At 41.5% G+C, this 13,724-nt stretch overlaps 1 protein-coding gene across 1 annotated transcript in view; it reads right to left on the reverse strand.

Moving 5' to 3' along the window:
- MCUR1 (mitochondrial calcium uniporter regulator 1) overlaps positions 1-13,724 on the reverse strand; it is a 219,881-nt gene that overhangs the window by 184,915 nt on the left and 21,242 nt on the right. The window lies entirely within an intron of this gene.

Raw genomic sequence — 13,724 nt, forward strand, 5'->3', positions numbered from 1 at the left:
GTTCTTTTCTTTTGGAAATCTGTGTTTGCCCAAAATGGAAAGTGATTTGTTGGAAATCATGTGTATTTCAGAAATTGATAAGCTGATGAAAACAAAAAATGTTGTATTACCAAAACACATTTAAAGTTGGCAGTTGAAAGATAATCTAAACTAAGTTGGGGGAAACCTAATGCTGCAGTTATGTCCTTTGTGCCGGAGGGAATGTGATGCTTCGGCTATTATTTCATTAGTCAAGTGGAGGCATTTAATACAGATACATTTTTTCATGGAGTTTCTGCCAGTAACACAAATTGTTTGGGTGGTTATTACTGATATTCTTGTTTAGGATATTCATAGTATAATATTAACATTATCCGGTCACTATTTCACAGTGATAACATTTGTGAATAGTGCAGGAGACTTCCCTTGAGCTCAAGAAGCTCTAACTACAGAAATGGTTGGAGACCCCTGCTTTAGAAATAATACAAATGTAGACCATGCTTCCTTCCGTTTAGACATACAATTCAATTAACTCTTCCAATAGGTTTCCACTACACTAGAAAGCTAATGAGAAAAACTTTGCATACATTCTCAGTGAGGGTTGCAACATTAATTTCCTATGGCTAAAAGATGCCAACAGATCAACTATTGTCCAAGAAACGTGTCTGTGAAATAAGTAAATGCAGTCCAAAGTCAATGAACAAGAAATTGGTCATAATTTGAACAAATGAATAGCTCACCTCCGTCAGCATTGTAAAAGGAAAGCATGTCTAAATGGTTACTAATATGAGGGTGTTACAGTCACTGTTTTTTACACTGGCTTATTTCCTCCAAATCTGCCAGTTTTATGTATTAAGAAACACTTATGTTGGCACATAAGCACCCAAACCATAAAAAGTCTTGTAAGCGATATGTTTACACTCTTGTAAACCAAGTCTAATGTTGTTTCTCCAAGTACCTTTTTTGCTGTCAATTAATCTGATCATAAGGACAAAAAGATCAAATGACAAGGTGATTTTAATTACCCATGCTTAACCAGACATGGTTCCACCTACAAGGCTACAGAGAAAGGTCTCAGTTTTCTCTGGGTGAGACCACCTTTTCAATACAAAAACAAGTTTAGCTTTGTTCTTATAAGTAAACTAGCCCTCTTCTCAAAAAATGCTCTTTCCTGATATGGCCTTCAGCGTTCAAATCTTAGAAGGGAAGTGTACACTTGCTTTTCGATATAGACTTCCTTACCAGTGGTGCTCAAACAAAGACTTAGAGTCAAGGTTAAAGTAGGGTAATTTGTTAACGTCTAAAACTACAAACTTCTCCACGTATTCTTATCTGAACAATTAACAATGAACAATTTTATAACACAAGGAAACTGTAGTAGATTGCACAGTTTAAGACATTGTGTGCAGACTTGAAGTCCATTAAATAAATGAAAAACTATTATAGAAAAATAGAAGAATGTTTTTGGGGCTCCTCTAGTTCCAGATCATAAAGCAGCAGAGATGAGATCCATTTTATCGTCCTTTTCAGAAGGATGCTCAGGATCGTGCAGGGCTTAAAAGTGTTCTTGCCATACAGCAGTCCTCAGTACAGCCACATTATGAGGGTTAGGGTAATAATCTAATATTATGGTAAGGCAGGGAGGCTAAGGTCTTTTAATGGACATTCACTTCAGCAACACAATAAGGGATATGGAACTGTGTAATATACTACTCCTTAAAAGGAGTCCTTTTCTTTGTGTTGTTACTTCTGCTCATACGCAGACAAGTGAAACATACTTATGGAAAAAAAGTGCAAGTTATTACAAAAAGCTACAAAGCCTGTGCTTTGATAAGCTAGTACAAATCTTTCCAAAGCACATGTTTTACTTAATGACAGTTTTTGAAGTGACTGAAAGTATGAAAATGGTGTGGGGTGTTGTCCAATAGGACAGCTATTGGTTTGGAGGAATTCATTTAATTAATCCAGTGTTTACCATATAGCATTCAGTTGCATAACGACACTTGAGGGGGCCCCCTGCAAAGTACATGGAGCGACCCCCCCCTCTGGACTCACGCAAGAGATCTCAGGCCAGTGTAGTGTGCTGAGGGGTCCCCATGGACCTTGGGCCCCCCGCTCTGCGGGGGCCTTTGTTACGCCACTGGTACCATTAGTGTTAATGAGGTGGCTGGATGGCAAACGTAGGCCTGAGTCTTTTAGGTTGGAGACTAACCTTCTTGAGGGTAGCGCGAGCGGGGGAAGGATGTTGGAGGACTGTATGCATGCGGTGCCCATTTTGAAGGCTTTGGAAAGGCAAGTCTTTTTAAACTGGTCAGCCATTTGAATGTCTCAGCATAGGGTTTAGGGGTCGACAATATTGTAAAGGTGACACAAGTGTCATCTGGTCATACAACAGTCATGGCAGTTAAGAGGGGGTTAAAAGGATTTTAGATTGCGGTTTTAAATTAATCCAATTATTAAAGTAGCAAGGTTAAAATAGTAATTTGACAGAATGGCAGAGGAGAACAATGAGGAGGATTTGGACAAGAGGGCTGCAAGGAGATTAAATAGGGCAGTTGAGTGAAAGGGCAATTGGAAACAGGTTGGAAAAGAAATTTAAAAGATTGATCCCATTAATCAGGGACCAAACACAGGTAGTGTACGACTTGGATGATGTTCAGTGGATGAAAGGCTGTGGGGAAAGGTCTGTAAGTGACAGAAGGGGCTTGAGAACGGCGTCCGGGAAAACAACAACAGATTTAGAGAAGGATCTGATTGGAAAGGAGCGTCAAAGGAGCGCATATGAAAATGAGGGACCGATGAAGAAATGGGAAGTGCTGAGGGTACACATGAGGGCTGAAAAAAATGCGCAGATGGGAGCAATTCAAGAAAGGTTTTAAACAATTGAAGGCATAGTAAGGTTTCTTTCGAGCTGTCCTCTGAAGTGCAGAGACAGAAGTAAGCTGTACAAAGTTTGACATCAAGTCGGACTTGGATTCAGAAAGATATTTTATCTGGTAAGAGAAAGAAAATAATGTATTGTTTGATTGCCGAGTTAACAGTATGTGTGCCACTTTATTGATATAACATCCTTTGTTCAGCATGTGAATGAATATTTAGAATTTTTGTTAAGAAGAGAAATAACGATGTGAGAAATAGGTTGAGGTTTTAGTATCCATGATCACTGCTTCTGAATAAAACATCTATCATTCCAGAGTTGGATGCCAGTAAATATCCTACCATTTACTGTTAGAGGGGACAGGGACACTTATTTTTTTTAAACTCTTTTTATTGTAAATCATCATTAACAAGGCATAGCTCTTCCAGATAGTATACATCCTCGTTGATAACCAGCAAAGTACATTCCCAATACATTGTTACTTTGATAATCAATACAGTAAATTTGTAAACAGTATCCCATATGTCATATATGTCACCCTTCCTAGAATTCATCATCCAAACCTTCATCTGCCTGTTCTTGTGGTGGTTAACAGATATTTCCCCTGAATGTATTCCATGCCCTCCAGATCTTGCTCCATTTTCGGGGACAGCCGTGATTAATGAACACCGTTCTCTCTGTTATCATTGCCGTGTCCATGTCTTTACACCATGCGGTGAGTGTCGGTACTTCTGTAGCCCTCCATTTCTGCGCAATATTGCGTTTAGCAACCATTCTCCCCAGCGTGGCCCAGTCTTGCGCAGGATGAGTAAGGTCATTTGGTTCCCACACATTTAACAGACATCTCTTGGGCTCTGGTATCAACGACACCTCCTCCACTTGCGATATCGTTCTCATTACTTTTGCCCAGTATTCCATAATCTTCGGGCATTGCCACATGGTGTGGCAAAATGTCCCTTCCTCTCCATAGTGCCTCAGGCAGTATGGGTGTGATGTTTTACCTATTGTGTATAGGGCGAGTCTGGTGTAGTAGGCTCAGTGCAAAATTTTAAGCTGTACTAACCTAAGTCGCGAGGGTATACCCTCCTCCTTTGTGCCTCCTGCCATTCTGTGTCGTCAATGTCACCTACATCGCTAGGCCATTTTTCTCTAAGTGATGTCGTGGGGTCCGGAAGGTTGTTAATTAATTTCCGGTAAGTGAATGACATGGCGCGCTTATGCATGCAATCCGTCAGCAACCTATCTTCGAGAGATGAAGCTTTCGGGACCTCAGTACCTCGTAGTAGGGCCGCCGTCAGAGCATGCTTTATCTGTGTGTACCTAAAGATTACTGAGGGTGATAACTCGTATTGTTACTGGAGGCGCTCAAATGCTACTACCTCCCCCCGGTGCAACATATCCCATAACGTGGAAATGCCAATAACGTCCCACTGAGCAAAGCCCTTGCTATCCCTAAGCTGTCCCAGCTGTTTCGTGTTCCAAAGGGGGTGAGTTGGGTTTGAATCCCTTGCCAACCCAGTTTAATCTGTGCAACGTGCCACATAGCAACCATCTGTTTCGTGGGTCCTATTAGTGATCTGGCTTGCTTCTTATTGTAAAGGGGAGATAACATGTTTCCTGTTCCCAAGACAAATCGGTCTGCCTTAAAAGCATGATCTGCCTGTGGAGCATGTATCCACCGATTGATCACTTTTAGTTGTGTCGCCCAGTTCGGGAGCGCTATCCCTCCATCGTACCAGCCGCAAACCAGCTTAGCCTGAGCTATGCGCGCCGGCTTGTGTCCCCACAACAGGCTGGAAACCTGGGCCGCTATCGATTTAAAGTAGCTTGGAGGCACCGGGAATCGCGTATTTTGCAGCGCATACAAAAAACAAGGAAGCGCCATCATTTTGAAAGGGACACTTATTAAGGTCTAAATGAAAGCATTAGAGCTTGACAGGATTGAGTTTGGATAAAACACTCCCATTGACAGAGAGGGGTATGCTAATAAAAGACAGACTGATGCAAGGGATTTGCCTCAACTGGTTCAATGTGTGATTTGCCTACCAAGTACGGCAAATACCACTGTGTCAAAGGAGAAACTGGAAAGAATACTGGCAGAGTTGGCAAAAAAGAGAGAGGTCCAACAGCTCAGAGTAGGCTATTTGGAGACAATGTCATTGAGGAAATGTATAAATATATAGGGGCACTTTTTCCAACAAAAAACTCAGCCTGCCATAAAGAATATTTTCAACGAGAGAGAAGACAGGGATAATTCCCTGGACAAGAGAATCCTATAACTTAACTTAATTTGTCCAAGTGGTAAATCTTTTTATAATATTAAATTAAGTGGATTTGCATATTAGACATCAGGGGTTGTCCCTCAGAGACCTCAAAGAGGAACTCATGTGAAGAGCATGGGCGTCCGCAGAAATTTTTCCAGGGGGGGGCAAAATGTTGAAGTCTCCCCCTTTTTTTCTGACTGCGTTATCCATTCTCCTGCTTTTGCCCCGTTTTTTTACTACTGCTTCCTACTTCCATTTTTCTGAGTATTTTCTCATGCTTTTGCTTTATTTTTACTGCTTTTTCCTTAATCTTCGCCATTGTTCTGACTGTTTTTTCCTACTTTTGCCTTGTTTTTTTACTGTCTTTTCCTTCCTCGCCCCCCCCCCCTCATTTTTCTGACTCTTTCTGCCCTGATTTTTACCTTCCTCTCCTAAGAATCTCCTTCTATTTTCCACCACATTTCAGAAATTAAACAAAACCAGGCTGGGGTTTCTGTAAAACATACAGGCTGTCAAAAAGCCCCAAACTTCAAGTTAAATAGTTTTAATTAATCCATTGTTAGATCTGAACATGAAGTAGTAAAAAAACGGGACACATTTCCTGGCAGTATTAGCCCCAATGCCAGGTTCAAGTGTCAGGTAAAATAGTTCTAGTGTGGGATACCCTCTAAAAGTGAATTATGGCTGCATTTCCCCTCTGAATTACATCGCAGCCTTCCTGCCTCCTCGGGGACTCAATACGTCCCCTTCGATTTGAGTGAGTCTTAAAACAAAAAACGCAGCAGGCGTCGCTTAAATGAGGTCCTGAACCCAATGCCAAGGCAACACTTCAAAACAGAAGGATTGCTCTGCCCTTGCAGCTAAAAATCTTAAAGCCGTACTTTAACAACATGCCTGTCATGGGCCATGACAAAGGAAGAGAAACTGATAGATTTTCGTTTTTTGTACACACTTGATGTCGTTATATAACCATGTAAAGTGCCAGCCCAAACATAACCAACATTTCGAATGGCTGGCTGCACCTGTACGGCCCCCATCGGACCAGAGATCCAGGGGGGGGCAAGTTCCCCCCCTTGCTCCCTCCTGCGGACGCCCATGGTGAAGAGCGATGTGCAACTTTAAAGTTTGTTCAAGGCAAGGCTGCTCTTCTATCTCTAGGTGGAAGACTTGCTCACTTTTGTGGGAAATACAAACAATAATTCAAGATCAGAGGGCACTGTGCAGGGGTGCAGGGTACATTTTGTGGGTGATCCATTTCAGCCAAGGGTCCCTCAGGAGTTAAGGGTGAACAACCAGGAAAGGAATTACATAGAACAGGAGATAATCTAATGTAAAAAGGCACTAAAGGTCAGATAGAAAAAAAGACAGAGGTTTAAGAGCGACATATTTTTGCCATAAAAGAAGGAAAGTGGAATTTCAGTGATCAATTTAAAGGAACTAAAACCATGGATAATGTGTTATTACTTCAAATTTGATGTGATTGATCCTCATATAAAATTGTCACAAAGGAATGATTCATGGACATGTTTAGATCTGAAGGATGCATACCTTTCTATTCCAATGTGGTATCATCATCATCATCAACATTTACAGATATTTTAGGGTGGAATGATGTGTGATGTTTATCAGCCTTCCATCTGGTCTATCATCCACCTCGTGCTGCTTTACAAAGATGCTGGGTCCTCTGGTGCCATAGTTAAGAATCAGAGACGTAAGACTGATTACATATCTGAACTATATTCTATTTATGGGACAGGACAAGCAGGTGATTTGGCAGATCCAAATGACAGTGGAGTTTTTTGGAGCCTTTGGGTTAGTGGTGAACAGAAACAAATCCGGTTTAGTACTAAAACAAGTAACATAGTTTCTGGGTTTTATGATTGGAAGCAAGTTAAGTTTAAAGTTACCAATAAAGAAATTGAAGAAAATAAAAAAACACAGAAATTGTTAGCACAGAATCAAATATCTTTAAGGATGTTGGTGTGTGATAGGGTTGCCCTAATTAACAATACAAGCAATATTTCCAGAACCCTTTTATTACTTGATGTTACAGAGATTGACATTTGCACATTTGTGGGCTAGGGTAAAACCAGCAAAACCAAAGGGGATGAAGGACGGAGTGTTGAACTTTGCAATCACTCACCCCCAGTCAACTGATCCGGGTTTAATCCATCATCATTCTTTAGCTCACTCCACCATCCCAGTTCAGACATGGCCATATGCAAATCAGTCTGACCCTGTGCCTCATGGGAACAGTCCAGCCCGAACTGCCAAGCCATGTCTTCCCTGGACCGGAAACAAGGATCCTGGGACCGCTTTCCGGCTAATCAGCCGTCATAAGCCAGGCTAGCTTGATACAAGTGGCAAAGTACCAGAAAGGTGTAGAATTTGAGCAACTGGAGTTTGGATAGGGAGGTGTTTCTGAACATACAAAAGGAAGTGGGATTCCTTTAGGGTGGATCTTTTTATGAACACTCAGTTTCCTTAGCTGGCACCCAGAAGCTGTGACAGTGCAGTCATTTCAACAGAATTGGTAAGGTCTAGTGTGGTATAGGTTTCCTCCATTTTCTGTTATTTCACAGATGTTGTTGGTGGTTTGTCAACTGGGAGAACCATTGTTGATGGTAGAACCTTTGTGAGAGGCACAGCCATTGATTCCAATTTGAAGGAAAAGTCCATAGATTCCTTATTTCTTTTCCTTAGTTATTAATAAGTCCCTTTGAGAAGTTAAACTGTAGTCTAGTTCCTATATTCCCAATAGGCTCTGCGCATTGGAATATTATATACTATAGATTAGACTTAGGACTGAGTTCGACTAGGTCTCTATCGAATATACTAAACTTAATAGTGAGTGCCAGCTAGCTCAGAGGTCACTAGAAATTTTCTCGAATTCACAAGAAGGGATTAGTTTCTGACAACCGCATAAACATGACAACTTTGTTTCCCAAGAATAAGAAATATATCTCTCAGAGTCGTAGAAACAGTAGATAAGTATTTCACTCAGTTAATCGTGCATGCTTCGTTTCAATAGAGTTGTAGAGCAATAGAGAGACGGGCGTTTTCAATAAAAAGGTTTATTGAACAGTCTTCTTTCTCATACAAGAGAATTGAACTGCTACAATCGTTAAGCAGACTGCAAAGTATAATGCGTACAACGAGAATAGTATTATAAAATAATACTGTAAAAGCATTGTATGGTTTTTAAGCCATATAAAAATACATACATAAATAACATTGACTAAAAATACTCAACTGGTGCTTCTAAATAGGCCTACCCCAATGTACCTAACCTAAGTCTAGTACGCAGGAAGAAGTAAGTATTGTGTAGCATGGGTTTAGTTGTTTTTTGCCAAGAATCTACCCAAGATTTCTTTAGGTTCTAATCAGCTCCTTACCTTAGTTTAGAATGAAGGAGGTCTGGCATCTCTGTCTCGGGACTCGGTTTCCCAGCACCCCGGAAGGGGAGCTTGGAAATACAGGAGCTGGATTCTCGGCGAGAGAAGGGCAACCTCTTGATCAGTGCGTCAGCTGGAGAGTCGGCTTCCTTTGTCACTTGCTGTAGCGAGCTGCGTCAGCCAAGTAGATAGTCGAACTGCTCCGAACCACCGTTGTTTGCCATAGCAAGTGAAGGCATATTTATACCTTGAAGGTGTTTAGGAATGCCACAGTTTGACGTAAAGTCGGGCATATGAACGTCAGGAAAGAACTCCTAGGGAATAGTTGTTCTTTGCAAAGTACATGAATTCTTGGACAAATCAATATTCAAGCAAGGGGAAGTTCCCTAACTGCTTAAGCCGATTTTCCAAGAAATCGGTGTGACTTTTGGTACGGGTGGAAGTAGCCATGCCTGTATTTGGGTCCCATGGACTATGCCTAAATAAGGGATTGATTTCTATGCCTATATAAGGGCAATGTGAATTGTACCTATATAAGGGCATGAATCGGAAATTTCACTGAGGTCTAAACGCCACACAACAAAACAATTTGATGTATTTTGGGTAGTTTTGAAGATGCCAGGCCTTTCAAGAGGAGCATCAGTACTTATTTCTGAATTGTGGGCTCTAGATACAAAGAGTAAATCAACTGGAGTGACAGAAATTAGTTTGCTTGTGTCTGCAAAGAAACACTGATCGCACTTCAGCTCATACAGTTCAGATGTTAAATTACATTGCAGAGATATCTGAGAAAGGGTCACATACAGGACAATTATTCTTTACATGTCTGCATTGCAGCACACTATGAGATAGAAAGTGGGGTTCCTGCCGGCAAGGTATGCTGGTGTAGAGGCTGCTTAGGAATGTTAGATTATCCAAACTCTCTTTCACAAAGTATACTTCATTATGGGAAGTGAACTCGGTACCTCAGCTTTTCAAGTGCTAGAGGGTAAAAGGTCCTTTCTTTGAGTAACATGCCTTTTAAGCTCACAATGTTATAGTGTTTGGTTTCCTTTGCGAGGGCATCAGATAGAAGAGCTTTGGATGTTTCTAAAAGAGCTTTCCAGCCGCAAGGTGTTCATTTGAATTTAACTACGATAATGTTGACTTTGTCAGCCAACATTTTCTACCCTAAGTTTAAAAATAATGCAAATCTGTGTGAGTTTTGTGAAAACAGACATGAGATTTGAGATCAATGGGGGTTTTGCAGCTACTTTTCAACATAACAAACTGGTGCCTTCGCTCACTTTATCTAGATGGGTGAATTAAGTGTTGGGGATAACTGCTACCAATGTGGGTGTGTTTGGAGGACATTCATTAAGGGGAACTTCAGCTTTTAAGGCACTCATGTTTAGTGGACGTTTGCAGGATATTTAACATACAGCAGATTGGTCAAATGATTCTATGTTTAGGCAATTTTATTTTAAACTAGTTGATAGCACTTCAGTTGTATGGTTGCAAGGTGTGGTGGCAATGCATAGAGTTAGTCTCCGCACCATACCCTAAAATGACTATTTTAATAGTGAACAGATAATCTGGATTTTATTAAAGCCACAGACGCTAATATTATCCTACCCGTACTTCATGCCTCCATGATTTGTGTAACATTTTCTGTTTGCTATGTAATGTCTGAGGCTGTGCAAGGAGAAACATTGGGGAATGAGGATTAGAAGAAGATCCAGAATTTATGAGGAAGATTTGCATTCAAATCAAGCTATGATGTGTTTTTACTAGTTATTGCAGGCTTTTTATCTGTTTGTTTGTTTGCAGCAGTGTTATTAAAAAAAGAGGACTGTGTGTGCTCTGTATTTAAGAAGCAGTGAAACAGTCAACCTTTACAGGCAGCATATTCTGTTGCTGCTGAGATTGGTCACTTTAAGAGGATGTGGCAAATATTGACATTTGTGTCTTTAACAAAAATCTGGAACAGCTCAGCAATAGAATACATTTTTTCGTGGAAAGAGCATTACTTGATCACCAAATACTAACTGGCTGGTTATCTGACATGGATTTTAGATACTCTTACTTGCCTATGCAAATACATATTTTGAAAGACCTTAAAATTAAAACATCCCACCTTGCCAGGAATTTAGAGAGTTGGTCAGTCTAATTTAAACCCTAGAAAACTCTATTACACATTAAGCTTGGTGATTTAATATATGAATATGCTCTTTAATTACCTCGGACATGTACAGTGAAAGGTAAATGATTTTGTGTGGTGGAGAAATGCAAACCAAGATTCCTCGACTGTCTGTAAAATTGTTCACCAACCACCATAAATACCTTGCGGGAGGTGGAAGGAAAGTGTGCTTACCTACGACGAGAAGTTTGTGAATCTTCCCATGGGCCACTTTGCTTTACATAAATTCTCGGTTTAATTTTCTGCAATTTTTAGCAAGGTTCTGAATTTGTTCTTGTGTAAGGTCGACCGCTATGCTCACTCTGCCATCTAGTCCCAATTTTCTTAAAACCTTCTTTTTCTAATTCAGACATGACTTATCTCTACACTTCACACCGAAACCCACTATTCCCTGGTACATGGAGTTTAATTAGTTTCTGTTCCACTACCACAGCCACCTCGGTGATGCTCTACACTCTGGCAGACTTATGCAAGTCACCTTAATCCTCTTGAGAGCCAAAGCACTGCTCTCGGCATCCTGAGGAACACTTCTTCTTGAATTGTGACACCTCTGCCCTGCCAGAAGTCAGTGCACCTATGGAAATGAAGGGAAGTGTTCCATTAACTCCAGCTCCAATGCTAGTATTCCCCTCCCTCTTCAGCTTTACAAAGAGGTAGCTAGTAGACAATAGGGGATAGGAGCAGCTGATGCTTTGCCCTTTTACTTCCCTGGGAACCACAAGACATATATCCCTCGGATCCCTTTAATTTTCATCCGCTGACAGGCTCAAATTACATCACAGGCCAGGAAGACATAGAGAAAAAATAAACACAAACACACAAAATTCCCACTCACTCTGTCGGTCTTCCTATCCTTTTCTCGTTTTCAACATAAGCATAATAAATTGTATGCTATGCGCACTCGGATCAAGAAAGTCCTTCAGTTCCTTATTAGAGGTTGAAGATGCTATACCATTGTCGCTCACATAGCATATATCTGCGACTGCTCCTGTATGCTCGGTTTTCTTACCATTAATACAACCAAGAACAAAAACAGAGCATCCAATAGCTCAATATTCAGTTATTCTTTATTAATTAATGCATTAAGCCAAATCATTTGACAATGCTGTAGGATGTGCATTAGGCCTTGGCAAAATTTAAATTGTGCTGGCGTACTTTGCATAATTCCAGGAATTTCATGTTACGCGTGTGAAGCAAAATTCTCAAAATCAGGCTATTATGTGACTTCGCATAAGTCTGCATAGTTTGTGGTAAAACATGTACTGCAAATGGCATATTTCATGGTAATTCGTAGTGAAAAATTACTGCAAACTTACTGGAACAACAGAAATGAGCATCTGTTTTTCGTGGTGCTTTTGTTTAAGTGCATCCTTGCACCAAACATTGACAAGAGGCTCCACTTCATGCTAAAATATAGCGCAAAATGACGTGTTTGCATTTCTAGGAATCACGTACGATTTTGCCATAATATTACGAAATTACGTGAAAGTAAATTACTGGAATTTCGCACACCACTTATCTGTATGTCTGTAAAGACTGCAATTCTTCCCCTTGTGCTTTGCTCCCACAGAACAACAAAGGGTGACTACTCACCCTTAGAATATTAGAAAATGCCACCTAACACCACTCAATATATAAAATTGACTGAGCACTCTACAGTCAACAACTGCTTCACACACCATTGTCCCATTCCTATTTACAAATATTCATACTCCACCCACCTGTCATCAGGTGCAACAAAACGACGCTAGAGCCATATAGCTGTAACAGCACCAAAATTATGGCACTGTCATGCGTCACAAGAAAATACCCTCTAGAAGTGTGCAGAAAAAAAATAGACATGACCTGGCAGTGTTGCTCAAATCAAAAGCGTTTAACTCTGGCAGACCTAAAAACACAGAAGTGATTCCTCCAATCGAGACAAAAACAAAGTATTTCGGCACATCCACCCAAATACCACAAAGATCTTCCTACATCAAACTCACTTTATTTCTGCACTGATTCACACACCATTTCGAATATTTATAATAATAATAATAATAATAAAACAGCTTATAAAGCGCCTGGTAACACCTTCACGACGTGTCCCCCGCGCTAGTGAGGAAAAAAACTAGCCAACAATAACAGAGACTGCCCACCCTTCCGTGAACCCTACATCCTATACAGATGAGTTTTTAACAATGCTCTAAATTTGACTTCAGCGGCTTCTAGTCTCATCTCCAAAGGGAGATTGTTCCAGCTCCGTGCTGCAATCACACTAAAGGAGCGCCCCCCATTCTTGCTTTCTTCACTCGAGGAACCACCAGCAAGCCCGTTCCTCCCGAGCGAAGAGCTCTCGAGGGTTCATATTTATGCACCAAGTTTTGCAGGTAAGAAGGAGCCCTATTCCATACAATGCGATGGCAGAGCAGGAGGCATTTATAAAGCACTCTCTTCCTGACCGGCAGCCAGTGCAGAGTATCCAGGGTCAGACTGGAGGCTGCTCTCCTAGGCCGCCGCAGAACTAACCGTGCGGCAGAATTTTGCAGAACTTGCAGCCGCCCCAAACTTTTCTCGGTGGCCCCCAGGAATAGAACATTCCCATAGTCCATCCGGGAGGTCATCAGGGCCCGAGTCATGGTCCGTCTGGCTGGCAAGGGCAGGAGGTCAAGCGTTTTATTTAAGGTCTTCAAGACTCCAAAACACTTCCCAACTAACCGGCGGATATGCCCTTCATAAGAAAGGGTAGGATTGACCCATACCCCCAAGTTTTTAGCCTCCTCACAGGGTACCGGGGTGGGACCCAAACATGGCGGCCACCACTCGGCTGACCAGCTGCTGGTCTCCCCGCCCACCACCATCACCTCAGTTTTAGAGCCATTCAATTTTAGGCAATGGGAGTCCATCCAATTTGCCAGAGCCTGCATACAGGCCTTAAAATTGGACGCTGTCATTGCGGGGCCTTGAGATAGGGATAACAGCAGTTGGGTGTCGTCGGCGTAGGATACCAACTCCACTCCATACGCCTGGACGACCCGGGCCAGGGGGCC

Source organism: Lissotriton vulgaris, chromosome 4_1 (genome assembly GCF_964263255.1).
Source record: "Lissotriton vulgaris chromosome 4_1, aLisVul1.2, whole genome shotgun sequence".
Classification (NCBI taxonomy): Eukaryota; Metazoa; Chordata; class Amphibia; order Caudata; family Salamandridae; genus Lissotriton; species Lissotriton vulgaris.